The sequence below is a fragment of the Triticum dicoccoides genome, chromosome 5A (genome assembly GCF_002162155.2).
Source record: "Triticum dicoccoides isolate Atlit2015 ecotype Zavitan chromosome 5A, WEW_v2.0, whole genome shotgun sequence".
NCBI lineage: Eukaryota > Viridiplantae > Streptophyta > Magnoliopsida > Poales > Poaceae > Triticum > Triticum dicoccoides.
The window spans coordinates 430283415-430297628 of record NC_041388.1 but is presented as its reverse complement, the minus strand read 5'-3'; positions in this window follow the sequence as shown (position 1 = coordinate 430297628).

Below are 14214 nucleotides of genomic sequence, written 5' to 3'. Positions count from 1 at the left end.
AAAAAGTATGAGCACCGATAACTGGAATGAGTGTGTAAACATGAATGTAATGTCGGTGAGAAATACGTACTCCTCCAAGCTTAGGCTTTTGGCCTAAGTTGGTCTATGCCCATGGATCAAAACTGCCCTCTTCGGTGTACTGAGGAGGGTCTTTGGGGTGCCACTGGTTGGCGATCTCCTCCGGATCCCACTGATAAACAGACTGACAGTGAGGATCAGATAATGGCTCCGGCTCTAGAGCTGATGTCAGGCTCTGGTATGCCTGAACGGCCTCCGACAAAATAAGGTACGTGCCTGAAAATATGTCAAACAGAGAGGGAGCAGGAAAGGTAATAGTCTCAACGTGTTTCTTATCAAACACCAGTCTATAGTTAAGCATCTTCTTCTTATTCTTAACAACAAAATCAAGTGCTACCATGCTCTTATAATCTAGAAAAATATGAGGCAACAACTTTTCCTCTTTCTCATAATGCCTAATAGGTATGTTAAAGTGTGCAGCAAGGCGCGAGGCGAAGATGCCTCCTAAGACGGGGCCCTTTGTACGGTTCAGATTTAACCGTTTAGCAACAATAGCGCCTAAACTGAAAGTGGTATCACGAAACAAAGCATGGCGCAAAATAACAATATCAGGTGCACTAAGATTTCCACAGTTCCCGCGACCAATTAAACATCTACTAGCAAATATTGCAAAGTAACATAGACAGGAAAATGTATGCTAGTGATTCTTGCATCGGAAACTTTCCTTGTTTTCCCTACAGCAATTGTACCAATAAATCCCTCCACATCATGACAATGTTGTTCCTCTATGCTGCCCTCAAAGGGTATCCTACAAACACGACAAAAATCATAAAGTGACATCTCCTTATGCTCGTCATACAAATAAAACTCCACCGAAGGTGGTGATCTCCTAGCATGGAAATGAAAATTTTGCACAAAAATATTGGTGAGCAAGAGACACTGTTCGCGCTGTTCGCGCTGGTCGTGGTGGAAGTCGGTGAGGCCTGCATTCTCAGCCAAATAATAAAAATCTTCATAAATCCCGACTTCTCTCAAGAACTCATCACAAGGCCATTCACCTGGCCAAACCTCCGCAGTACGAGGGAGATTATACTTGGGCTTCTTATTCTCTTCACTTGGCTTATCCTTGGAGCTTTGGCTCGATGAGCCCCTCAAAAATCTCTTCATCTTTTTCTAAAAATTTCTGAAATTTTTAGTAACTTAAAATAAAAGTGAACCAAACTCAACAAAATTGATAGAAACTACTCCTACAAGTGCCTAGAGGCTATATCATGCATTAAAACTACTTTTGACCACATAAATTTGACATGCAAGCTCAAGAACAGGGTCACCTAAGCAGCAAAAATTTGCAATAAATAAAGCACTAGAACAAAAACTAATTGGACCATTGGAGGAGTCACATACCGAAGAACAATCCCCCAAAGCAGTTTTGTGAATGGAGCTTTGAGCAAGGAGATCGAAAATGGCAGCAAGATGAGCTAGAACACGAGTTTGAGCCGGTGGATGATTTTTTCTAGAGGAAGACGAAGTGTGTGGGTGCAAGGATAAATGAAGGGGACCCACGTGGGGTCAACGAGGCAGGGGGCGCGCCCTCCACCCTCGTGGGCACATGGTGAGGCTCCCTAGTGTGTTCTCAGTGCCAATAATTCTTAAATATTCTGAAAAAAATCATATTTCATTTTCAGGGCATTTGGAGAACTTTTATTTTCAGGGTATTTTTCATTGCAAGGATAATTCAGAAAACAGACAGAAAATATTATTTTTACTTTATTTAATATAAATAACATAAAGTAAAAAGAGGGTATAGAAAGTTGTGCTTTCTAACTTCATCCATCTCATGCTCATCAAAAGGAATCCACTAACAAGGCTCATCAAGTCTTGTTAACAAACTCATTCCGAATTGCATGAAACCGGGGAAATTTCGAATAGCACTAGGTTACCTCAATGGGGATATGCACGTCCCCGACGATAAGAATATCATATTTCTTATTGATAGTAGGGAGAGGAAATTCAAAACCTCTAATAGTAATTGTTGAAAATTTTCCAATAGGAATTGATACTGTGGATTTGAGGTTGTTTCCTCGGAAAGTGTACCGTATGCTCATTACCATTAACATGAAAAGTGACATTGCCTTTGTTGCAATCAATAACAGCCCCTGCAGTATTCATAAAGGGTCTACCAAGAATAATATACATACTATCGTCCTCGGGAATATCAAGAATAACAAAGTCCGTTAAAATAGTAACATTTGCAACCACAACAGGCACATCCTCACAAATACCGACAGGTATAGCAGTTGATTTATCAGCCATTTGCAAAGATATTTCAGTAGGTGTCAACTTATTCAATTCAAGTCTACGATATAAAGAGAGAGGCATAACACTAACACCGGCTCCAAGATCACATAAAGCAGTTTTAACATAGTTTCTTTTAATGGAGCATGGTATAGTTGGTACTCCTGGATCTCCAAGTTTCTTTGGTATTTCACCCTTAAAAGTATAATTAGCAAGCATGATGGAATTACAACTTCCGGTATCTTCCTTTTATTAGTAACAATATCCTTCATATACTCAGCATAAGGGTTCATTTTAAGCATATCAGTCAAACACATACACAAAAATATAGGTCTAATCATTTCAGCAAAGCGCTCAAAATCCTCATCATCCTTTTTCTTGGATGGTTTAGGAGGAAAAGGCATGGGTTTCTGAACCCATGGTTCTCTTTCTTTACCGTGCTTCCTAGCAACAAAGTCTCTCTTATCATAACATTGATTCTTTGATTGTGGGTTATCAAGATCAACAGCAGGTTCAATCTCTACATCATTATCATTGCTAGGTTGAGCATCGACATGAGCATCATCATTAACATTGTCACTAGGTTCATGTTCATTACCAGATTGTGTTTCAGCATCAGAAATAGAAATATCATTGGGATTCTCAGGTGTGTCTACAACAGGTTCACTAGAAGCATGCAAAGTCCTATCATTTTTCTTCTTCTTCTTCTTCTTCTTCTTAGAAGAACCAGGTGCATCAACATTAGTTCTCTGGGAATCTTGCTCAATTCTCTTGGGGTGGCCCTCAAGATACAAGGGTTCCTAAGTCATTTTACCCCCTCTAGTCATAACTCTAACAACATTACCATTTTTCTTATTATTTAATTCATTAAGCAAATCATTCTGAGCCTTAAGTACTTGTTCTACTTGAGTGGTAACCATAGAAGCATGCTTACTAATAAGTTTAAGTCCACCTTTAACTCTAGACATATAATCACTCAAGTGTTCAAGCATATCAGCATTGCGTTCCAATTGTCTACCAACATAAGCATTGAAGTTTTCTTGTTTAACAATAAAATTATCAAACTCATCTAAGCATTGGCTAGCAGACTTATTACGAGGAATATCACCTTCATCAAGTCTATAGAGAGAATTTACCTTTACTACCTATGTCGGGTTATCAAGACCATGTATTTCTTCAATAGGTGGTAAATTCTTAACATCTTCAGCTTTAATACCTTTTTATTTCATAGATTTCTTTGCCTCTTGCATATCTTCATGACTAAGAAATAGAATACCCCTTTTCTTTGGAGTTGGCATAGGAGTTGGTTCAGGAAGTGTCCAATCATTTTCATTACTCAACATATTATTCAATATCAATTCAGCTTGATCAACAGTTCTTTCCCTGAAAACACAACCAACACAACTATCCAGGTGGTCTCTAGAAGCATCGATTAGTCCATTATAAAAGATATCAAGCATTTCATTTTTCTTGAGAGGATGATTAGGCAAAGCATTAAGTAATCGGAGAAGCCTCCCCCAAGCTTGTGGGAGACTCTCTTCTTCAATTTGCACAAAATTATATATTTCCCTTAAGGCAGCTTGTTTCTTATGAGCGGGGAAATATTTAGCAGAGAAGTAATAAGTCATATCCTGGGGACTACGCACACAACCAGGATCAAGAGAATTAAACCATGTTTTAGCTTCACCCTTTAATGAGAACGGAAACAACTTAAGGATAAAGTAATAGCGAGTTTTCTCATCATGAGTAAACAGGGTGGCTATATCATTTAATTTAGTAAGATGTGCCACAACAGTTTCAGATTCATAGCCATAAAAAGTATCAGATTCAACCAAAGTAATTAACTCAGGATCAACAGAGAAATCATAATCCTTATCAGTAATAAAGATAGGTGAAGTAGCAAAAGCAGGGTCATATTTCATTCTAGCATTCAAAGAATTTTGTTTAAGCTTAGCTAATAATTTCTTAAGATCAGATCTATCATTTCAAGTTAAGAAGTCTCTAGCAGTTTCTTCATCCATAACATAACCCTCAGACACAACAGGCAATTCATATCTAGAGGGAGAATATTCATCATCACTTTCATCAATATTATCAGTTTTAATAATTTCATTCTCTCTAACCCTAGCAAGTTGTTCATCAAGAAATTCACCTAGTGGCATAGTATTATCAAGCATAGAAGTAGTTTCATCATAAGTATCATGCAAATCAGAAGTGGCATCATCAATAACATGCGACATATCAGAATGAATAGAAGGTGTAGGTGTCACAAGTTTACTCAAAACAGAAGGTGAATCAAGTGCAGAGCTAGATGGCAGTTCCTTACCTCCCCTCGTAGTTGAGGGAAAGATCTTGGTTCTTTGATCTTTCAAGTTCTTCATAGTGATCAATAGATATAAATCCCAAGTGACTCAAAGAATAGAGCTATGCTCCCCGGCAACGGTGCCAGAAAATAGTCTTGATAACCCACAAGTATATGGGATTGCAACAGTTTTCGAGGGTAGAGTATTCAACCCAAATTTATTGATTTGACACAAGGGGAGCCAAAGAATATTCTCAAGTATTAGTAGCTGAGTTATCAATTCAACCACACCTGGAAACTTAATATCCGCAATAAGGTATTTAGTAGCAAAGCAATATGATAGTAGTGGTAACGGTAGCAAAAGTGATATTTTTGGTTTTATAGTGATTGTAACAGTAGCAATGAAAAAGTAAATAAGCGAAGAACAATATATGAAAAGCTCGTAGGCAATGGATCAGTGATGGATGATTATGTCGGATGCGATTCCTCATGCAATAGTTATAACATAGGGTGACACGGAACTAGCTCCAGTTCATCAATATAATGTAGGCATGTATTCCGAATATAGCCATACGTGCTTATGGAAAAGAACTTGCATGACATCTTTTGTCCTATCCTCCCGTGGCAGCGGGGTCCTATTGGAAACTAAGGGATATTAAGGCCTCCTTTTAATAAAGTACCGGACCAAAGCATTAACACATAGTGAATACATGAACTCCTCAAACTATGGTCATCACCGATAAGTATCCTGATTATTGTCACTTCGGGGTTAATAGATCATAACACATAATAGGTGACTATAGACTTGCAAGATAGGATCAAGAACTCACATATATTCATGAAAACATAATAGGTTCAGATTTGAAATCATGGCACTCGGGCCCTAGTGACAAGCATTAAGCATAGCAAAGTCAAAGGAACATCAATCTCAGAACATAGTGGATACTAGGGATCAACCCCTAACAAAACTAAGTCGATTACATGATAAATCTCATCCAACCCATCACCGTCCAGCAAGCCTACGATGGAATTACTCATGCACGGTGGTGAGCATCATGAAATTGGTGATGGAGGAAGGTTGATGATGATGATGGCGACGGATTCCCCTCTCCGGAGCCCCGAACGGACTCCAGATCAGCCCTCCCGAGAGAGTTTAGGGCTTAGCGGCGGCTCTGTATCATAAAACGTGATGAATCCTTCTCTCTGATTTTTTTCTCCCTGAAAGTGAATATATGGAGTTGGAGTTGAGGTCGGTGGAGCGTCAGGGGGCCCACGAGGCAGGGGGGCGCGCCCCCACCCTCGTGGACAGGGTGTGGGCCCCCTGACGTGGATTCTTTCGCCAGTGTTTTTTATATATTCCAAAAATAATCTCCGTTGATTTTTAGGTCATTCCAGGAACTTTTATTTCTGCACAAAAATAACACCATGGCAATTCTGCTGAAAACAACGTCAGTCCGGGTTAGTTCCATTCAAATCATGCAAGTTAGAGTCCAAAACAAGGGCAAAAGTGCTTGGAAAAGTAGATACGTTGGAGACGTATCAGCGAGCATTAAGCATAATTGACACCGAATAATGCACCACAAGTAGGATGTAATTTCATTGCATAACTATTGACTTTCGTGCTTGCATAGGGAATCACAAACCTTAACACCAATATTCTTACTAAAGCATAATTACTCATCAACATGACTCACATATCACATTATCATATCTCAAAACTATTACTTAGAATCAAGTTTATTTTGTCCAATGATCTTCATGAAAGTTTTTATCATATCCTTCTTGGATATGTATCACTTTGGGACTAATTTTCATGTGTTGCTTTTGATAAGCTCAAACAAATATAAGTGACGATCATGAGCATAATATTTCTTTCTCTCAAATTAATTTAAGTGAAGCAAGAGAGAATTTCTTGAAAATTTTACTAACTCTCAAATAAATCTATGTGAAGCAAGAGATCATTTCTCCAAAAATACTAAAGCACACCGTGCTCAAAAAGATATAAGTGAAGCACTAGAGCAAATCCACACCTCATAGAAATTTAAGTGAAGCATAGAGAGCAATTCTAACAAGACATGACATAATTTTGGCTCCACTCGGGGCATCCCCAAGCTTAGTTGCTTGCTTCTCTTTGGATAATAGCAGGGGATGCCATGGGCATCCCCAAGCTTTGGCTCTTCTTACTCCTTATACCTTCACCCATCATAAGATAACTCAAAACTTGAAAACTTCAATAACACAAAACTTAACAAACCTGTCGTGGAATTGTCATGGCAGATGTCCTAGCAAAAGGACTTAGCCGTAGGGCCATCGCAACTAGGAAGCTTAAAGGGGTTAATCGGGACAAAGGACATGAGAGGTTTATACTAGTTCGGCCTCTTGCGATGAAGGTAAAAGCCTACGTCTAGTTGTGTTGGAATTGCTGAGGTTTCGATGACCAGGGAGCGAATCTTCTTTGCCTGGCTTCGAGTTGTTATTTCTTGTCCTAAGCCGCCGCCGGGTCGTCCCCTTATATACATGGTTTGACGCCTGGTGGCCTATAGAGTCCCGGCCGGCTCATAAAACGTGTCCGACACGGTGACTTCTTTTATATGTCTTTCTTTACAAGTCTTTCCTTACATACGGCGGTTTACAATATTGGGCCTTAAGCCACCTCTGGGCTTAGGCCTTCTATAAGTCTTAACAAACTATCACCTTTGAATATTTACTGGGCTTCTTTTGTAACCCGCCATTAGGGTTGACCCAGCCCCTCTTGGGCGGGTCATAACTAGTAGCTACATCCCCAACATTAGGCCCCAGGTTGACTTGAACTTTGTTCTTTGTCAATCTTCAATACTTAGACAAAATCCATCTTCCTCTCTTCATAGAAATTTTGTAACCCGCCATGATGTCATCTTCTGAAAACACGAAAAACTGCCATGACATCATCCTCAACGGATCTTTATCTTTTAATGTCTTCCGAGAATCGAGGCGTCCGTTTAGTTGGATAATCATTATTTGGGTCTTCCTTGATTTTTGCGCCTGCCTATTTTCTTATCCCCTTATAAATAGGCACACCCCGGTCTTTCTCATTCTTCTCCTTCTTTGTCTTCTTCCTCTCGCAACCCTACTGCTGCTCGAGCTCCGCCGTCGTCGCAGAAGCACCTCATCTTCGTCGACTTTGGCCGCTACATCAACCTGAATCGGTCCAGAGAACGGCGGCGTCCTCTGCAGAAGATCCGTGGTTGTAAGTGTTCACCTTCATGTTCCTCAGATCCGCATTAGGGTTTCTAGGTTTTCTGCTTGTTCTTTACAGTTCATCTCAGTTTCTTCGTAGTTCTTCCATTGCAGCTTCTTCTTGATCCAAAAAGAACATATACTCGTGCGGTAGTTGTTTTGTGCCCATCCTTGATACTAGTAGATTCCTTCTTCTGGTACAAAAGGCCTCATTAGAACTCACGAACTCATCTGTGCTAGACTTTTAGGTCTAGAATATTTTCCATTTTGAACGACCATTTGATCCGGAATAATATCAAGAAATTAGGAAACTTGTTTGCCTCAACACTTAGCCAATTCTGTTTCTGGTTTCCTTCAAATGTCTTTAGTCATGGCGGCTTATGATGCTGGCTTACTTTTTCCTCATATGACATTAGCCCTTACTTAAGCCGCCATTACTTATTTGCACCATCATCATTTTACTTTTAATTTCACCATTGAATTGAACCGACACGTTTCTATCCCTTCAGTTTGTCCTCTGATCATCATGCCGTCGAAGGCACTGACTGTCTACAACTGGGTCCCTTCCACAGTCACCGAAGATAACTTGAAGGAATTCTTCATCATAGGGATTTTGCCAGGTGATGACCCATGATATGTCTCCAACGTATCTATAATTTTTGATTGCTCCATGCTATATTATCTACTGTCTTGGACATTATTGGGCTTTATTATCCACTTTTATATTATTTTTGGGACTAACCTATTAACTGGAAGCCAGCCCATAATTGCTGTTTTTTTGCCTGTTTTAGGGTTTCAAAGAAAAGGAATATCAAACGGAGTCCAAATGGAATGAAACCTTCGGGAACGTGATTTTCTCACCGAATACAACTCAGGAGACTTGGACCCTACGTCAAGCCAATCAACAGGAGGCCACGAGGTAGGGGGGCGCGCCTGCCCCCCCCAGGCGCGCCCTCCACCCTCGTGGGCCCCCTGTTGCTCCACCAACGTACTTATTCCTCCTATATATACCCACGTACCCCCAAACAATCAAATACGGAGCCAAAACCCTAATTCCACCGCCGTAACTTTCTGTATCCACGAGATCCCATCTTGGGGACTGTTCCGGAGCTCCGCCGGAGGGGGCATCGATCACGGAGGGCTTCTACATCAACACCATAGCCTCTCCGATGAAGTGTGAGTAGTTTAATTCAGACCTACGGGTCCATAGTTAGTAGCTAGATGGCTTGTTATCTCTTTTTGGATCTCAATACAATGTTCTCCCCCTCTCTTGTGGAGATCTATTCGATGTAATCTTCTTTTTGCGGTGTGTTTGTTGAGACCAATGAATTGTGGGTTTATGATCAAGTCTATCTATGAATAATATTTGAATCTTCTCTGAATTCTTTTATGTATGATTGGTTATCTTTGTAAGTCTCTTCGAATTATCAGTTTGGTTTGGCCTACTAGATTGATCTTTCTTGCAATGGGAGAAGTGCTTAGCTTTGGGTTCAATCTCGCGGTGTCCTTTCCCGGTGACAGTAAGGGCAACAAGGAACGTATTGTATTGTTGCCATCGAGGATAACAATATGGGGTTTTCTTCATATTGCATGAGTCTATCCCTCTACATCATGTCATCTTGCTTAAGGCGTTACTCAGTTTTAACTTAATACTCTAGATGCATGCTGGATAGCGGTCGATGAGTGGAGTAATAGTAGTAGATGCAGGCAGGAGTCGGTCTACTTGTCTCGGACGTGATGCCTATATACATGATCATACCTAGATATTCTCATAACTATGCTCAATTATGTCAATTGCTCAACAGTAATTTGTTCACCTACCGTAGAATACTTATGCTCTCGAGAGAAGCCACTAGTGAAACCTATGGCCCCCGGGTCTATCTTTATCATATCAATCTCCTACTACTTAGTTATTTACTTTGCCTTTATTTTACTTTGCATCTTTATCATAAAAATACCAAAAATATTATCTTATCATATCTATCAGATCTCACTCTCGTAAGTGGCCCTATAGGGATTGACAACCCCTATTTGCGTTGGTTGCGAGGATTTATTTGTTTTGTGCAGGTACGAGGGACTCGCGCGTAGTCTCCTACTGGATTGATACCTTGGTTCTCAAAAACTAAGGGAAATACTTACGCTACTTTGCTGCATCATCCCTTCCTCTTCGGGGAAAACCAACGCAGTGCTAAAAGAGGTAGCAAGAAGGATTTCTGGCGCCGTTGCCGGGTAGGTCTACGCAAAAGTCAACATACCAAGTACCCATCACACACCCTTATCTCCCGCATTACATTATTTGCCATTTGCCTCTCATTTTCCTCTCCCCCAATTCACCCTTGCCGTTTTATTCGCCCTCTCTCTCTATCCTCCCTCTCTATTTGCCTCTTTTAGTCCGCTTGCTTTTTGTTTGCTTGTGTGTTAGTTTGCTTGCTTGTCGTTATGGCTAGTCCCTTATCTTCTCCGTTGTCTCCCAAGAATGAAATTCTAAATTTTAAGCAAAGAAAGGGTGAAAATAAAAAAGATGCGTGGTATAGAATTTGCAATGCTCAAAATAAATCTGCTAGGAAGCAATCTACTACCATTCTCCTTCGCAATTTTTATGTAGGCATTACTCCTTGGCACCGTTATGTTCTTGATACTATTACCGGAGGGAATTTTTTGGGTAGCCATACTTTTGATTCTTATAATGCTATGTTAGATTTATTTGGCTCCCCCCTCTTTTGGTTAATGGAACTATGTTAACTTTGGAGCATGTAATGCAAAGTCTTGAAATTATTGAAAATAAGGTTGCTAGCGTAGAGTTAATTGAAAATTTGGATAAAAAGATCCACAACCGAATCTCTCAATATGGATCTAAAGTAGGAGTTACTTTGAAAGATATTAAAGAAAAGGAACCCATAGTTAATGAGAAAATAAATCACGATTCCGTTAGGATCGATAAACTTGAGAATATTATTACCAATCTGGGAACCGCCTTTTCTTCCATAAAGAATACTACAAGTTCCTCCACTAAAGTTGCCAAGCTTATGTATGTTCCTAAAAATAAGGGTGAATCATCTAGTAAGGAAAATGCGGATCTTAAATCTATAAGTGTTCATCCCAATCTTTTTGCTATCATTAAGGAACCATTTGTTACAAATGATTTTTTTGATCTTGTGCCTAAAAGCTTGATAATTAATAAAAAGAAGGAAACTCCTAAAGATGGTAGATGCCTCATTGAAGAATTGCCTACCAAAGATGGCAATACCTAGATCTGTTCGTGCTTGTTATGCCTAGCTAGGGGCGTTAAACGATAGCGCTTGTTGGGAGGCAACCCAATTTTATTTTTATTCCTTGCTTTTTGCTCCTGATTAGTAATAAATAAATTATTTAGATTCTGTTTTGGTTGTGTTTTTTGTGTTTAATTAGTGTTTGTGCCAAGTAGAACCGTTCGGAAGACTTGGGGAAAGTCTTGTTGAACTTGCTGTAAAAAACAGAAACTTTAGCGCTCACGAGAACTGCTGTCATTTTTTATTTGGAGAGTTATATTTATTTATTTTTTTTGCAGATGATTAATAGATAAATTCCTCACGTCCAGCAATTTATTTTAGTATTTTTGGGGTTCCAGATCTTGCGCTAGCTACAGATTACTACAGACTGTTCTGTTTTTGACAGATTCTGTTTTTCGTGTGTTGTTTGCTTATTTTGATGAATCTATGGCTAGTAAAATAGTTTATAAACCATAGAGAAGTTGGAATACAGTAGGTATAACACCCATATAAATAAAGAATGAGTTCATTACAGTACCTTGAAGTGGTCTTTTGTTTTCTTTCGCTAACGGAGCTCACGAGTTTTCTACTTTAAGTTTTGTGTTGTGAAGTTTTCAAGTTTTGGATAAAGATTTGATGGATTATGGAACAAGGAGTGGCAAGAGCCTAAGCTTGGGGATGCCCATGGCACCCCCAAGATAATCTAAGGACACCTAAAAGCCAAAGCTTGGGGATGCCCCAGAAGGCATCCCCTCTTTCGTCTACTTCTATCGGTAACTTTACTTGGAGCTATATTTTTATTTACCACATGATATGTGTTTTACTTGGAGCGTCTTGTATGATTTGAGTCTTTGCTTGTTAGTTTACCACAATCATCCTTGCTGTACACACCTTTTGAGAGAGCCATACATGATTTGGAATTTGTTAGAATACTCTATGTGCTTCGCTTATATCTTTTGAGTTATATAATTTTGCTCTAGTGCTTCACTTATATCTTTTAGAGCACGGTGGTGGATTTGTTTTATAGAAACTATTGATCTCTCATGCTTCACTTAGATTATTTTGAGAGTCTTAAATAGCATGGTAATTTTCTTAAAATCCTAGTATGCTTGGTATGCAAGGTTAATAATAAAACTTTCTTATGAGTGTTTTGAATACTAAGAGAAGTTTGATGCTTGATGATTGTTTTGAGACATGGAGGTAATAATATCAAAGTCGTGCTAGTTGAGTAGTTGTGAAATTGAGAAATACTTGTGTTGAGGTTTGCAAGTCCCGTAGCATGCACGTATGGTAAACATTATGCAACCAATTTGAAACATGAGGTGTTATTTGATTGTCTTCCTTATGAGTGGCGGTCGGGGACGAGCGATGGTCTTTTCCTACCAATCTATCCCCCTAGGAGCATGCGCGTAGTATCGAGGTTTTTGATGACTTGTAGATTTTTGCAATAAGTATGTGAGTTCTTTATGACTAATGTTGAGTCCATGGATTATACGCACTCTCACCCTTCCATCCTTGCTAGCCTCTTCGGTACCGTGCATTGCCCTTTCTCACATTGAGAGTTGGCGCAAACTTTGCTGGTGCATCCAAACCCCGTGATATGATACGCTCTTTCACACATAAACCTCCTTATATCTTCCTCAAAACAGCCACCATACCTACCTATTATGGCATTTCCATAGCCATTCCGAGATATATTGCCATGCAACTTCCCATCATTCCATTCATCATGACACATTCATCAATGTCATATTGCTTAACATGATCATGTAGTTGACATAGTATTTGTGGCAAAGCCACCGTTCATAGTTCTTTCATACATGTCACTCATGAGTCATTGCATATCCCGGTACACCGCCGGAGGCATTTATATAGAGTCATCTTTGTTCTAGTATCGAGTTGTAATCATTGAGTTATAAATAAATAGAAGTGTGATGATCATCATTTTATAGAGCATTGTCCCAAGTGAGGAATATAAAAAAAAGGAAAAAAAAGAGAAAGGCCATAAAAAAGAGAAAAGGCCCAAAAAAATGAGAGAAAAAGAGAGAAGGGACAATGTTACTATCCTTTGCCACACTTGTGCTTCAAAGTAGCACCATGATCTTCATAGTAGAGAGTCTCTCATGTTATCACTTTCATATACTAGTGGGAATTTTTCATTATAGAACTTGGCTTGTATATTCCAACAATGGGCCTCCTCAAGTGCCCCAGGTTTTCGTGAGCAAGCAAGTTGGATGCACACCCACTAGTTTCTTTTGTTGAGCTTTCATACATTCATAGCTCTAGTGCATCCATTGCATGGCGATCCCTACTCCTTGCATTAACATCAATCGGTGGGCATCTCCATAGCCCATTGATTAGCCTCGTTGATGTGAGACTTTCTCCTTTTTTGTCTTCTCCACATAACCCCCCTCATTATATTCTATTCCACCTATAGTGCTATGTCCATGGCTCGCGCTCATGTATTGCGTGAAAGTTTATAGGTTTTGAGATTACTAAAGTATGAAACAATTGCTTGGCTTGTCATCGGGGTTGTGCATGATGATAACATTCTTGTGAGACGAAAATGAAACATGACTAAACCATATGATTTTGTAGGGATGAACTTTCTTTGGCCATGTTATTTTGAGAAGACATAATTGCTTAGTTAGTATGCTTGAAGTATTATCATTTTCATGTCAATATAAACTTTTGTCTTAAATCTTTCGGATCTGAATATTCATACCACAATTTAGAAGAATTACATTAAAATTATGCCAAGTAGCACTCCGCATCAAAAAATCTGTTTTTATCATTTACCTACTGGAGGATGAGCAAGAATTAAGCTTGGGGATGCTTGATACGTCTCCAACGTATCTATAATTTTTGATTGCTCCATGCTATATTATCTAATGTTTTGGACATTATTGGGCTTTATTATCCACTTTTATATTATTTCTGGGACTAACCTATTAACAGAAGGCCCATCCCAGAATTGCTGTTTTTTTACTTGTTTTAGGGTTTCGAAGAAAAGGAATATCAAACGGAGTCCAAACAAAACGAAACCTTCGGGAACGTGATTTTCTCACCGAATACAACTCAGGAGACTTGGACCCTACGTCAAGCCAATCAAAAGGAGGCCACGAGGTAGGGGGC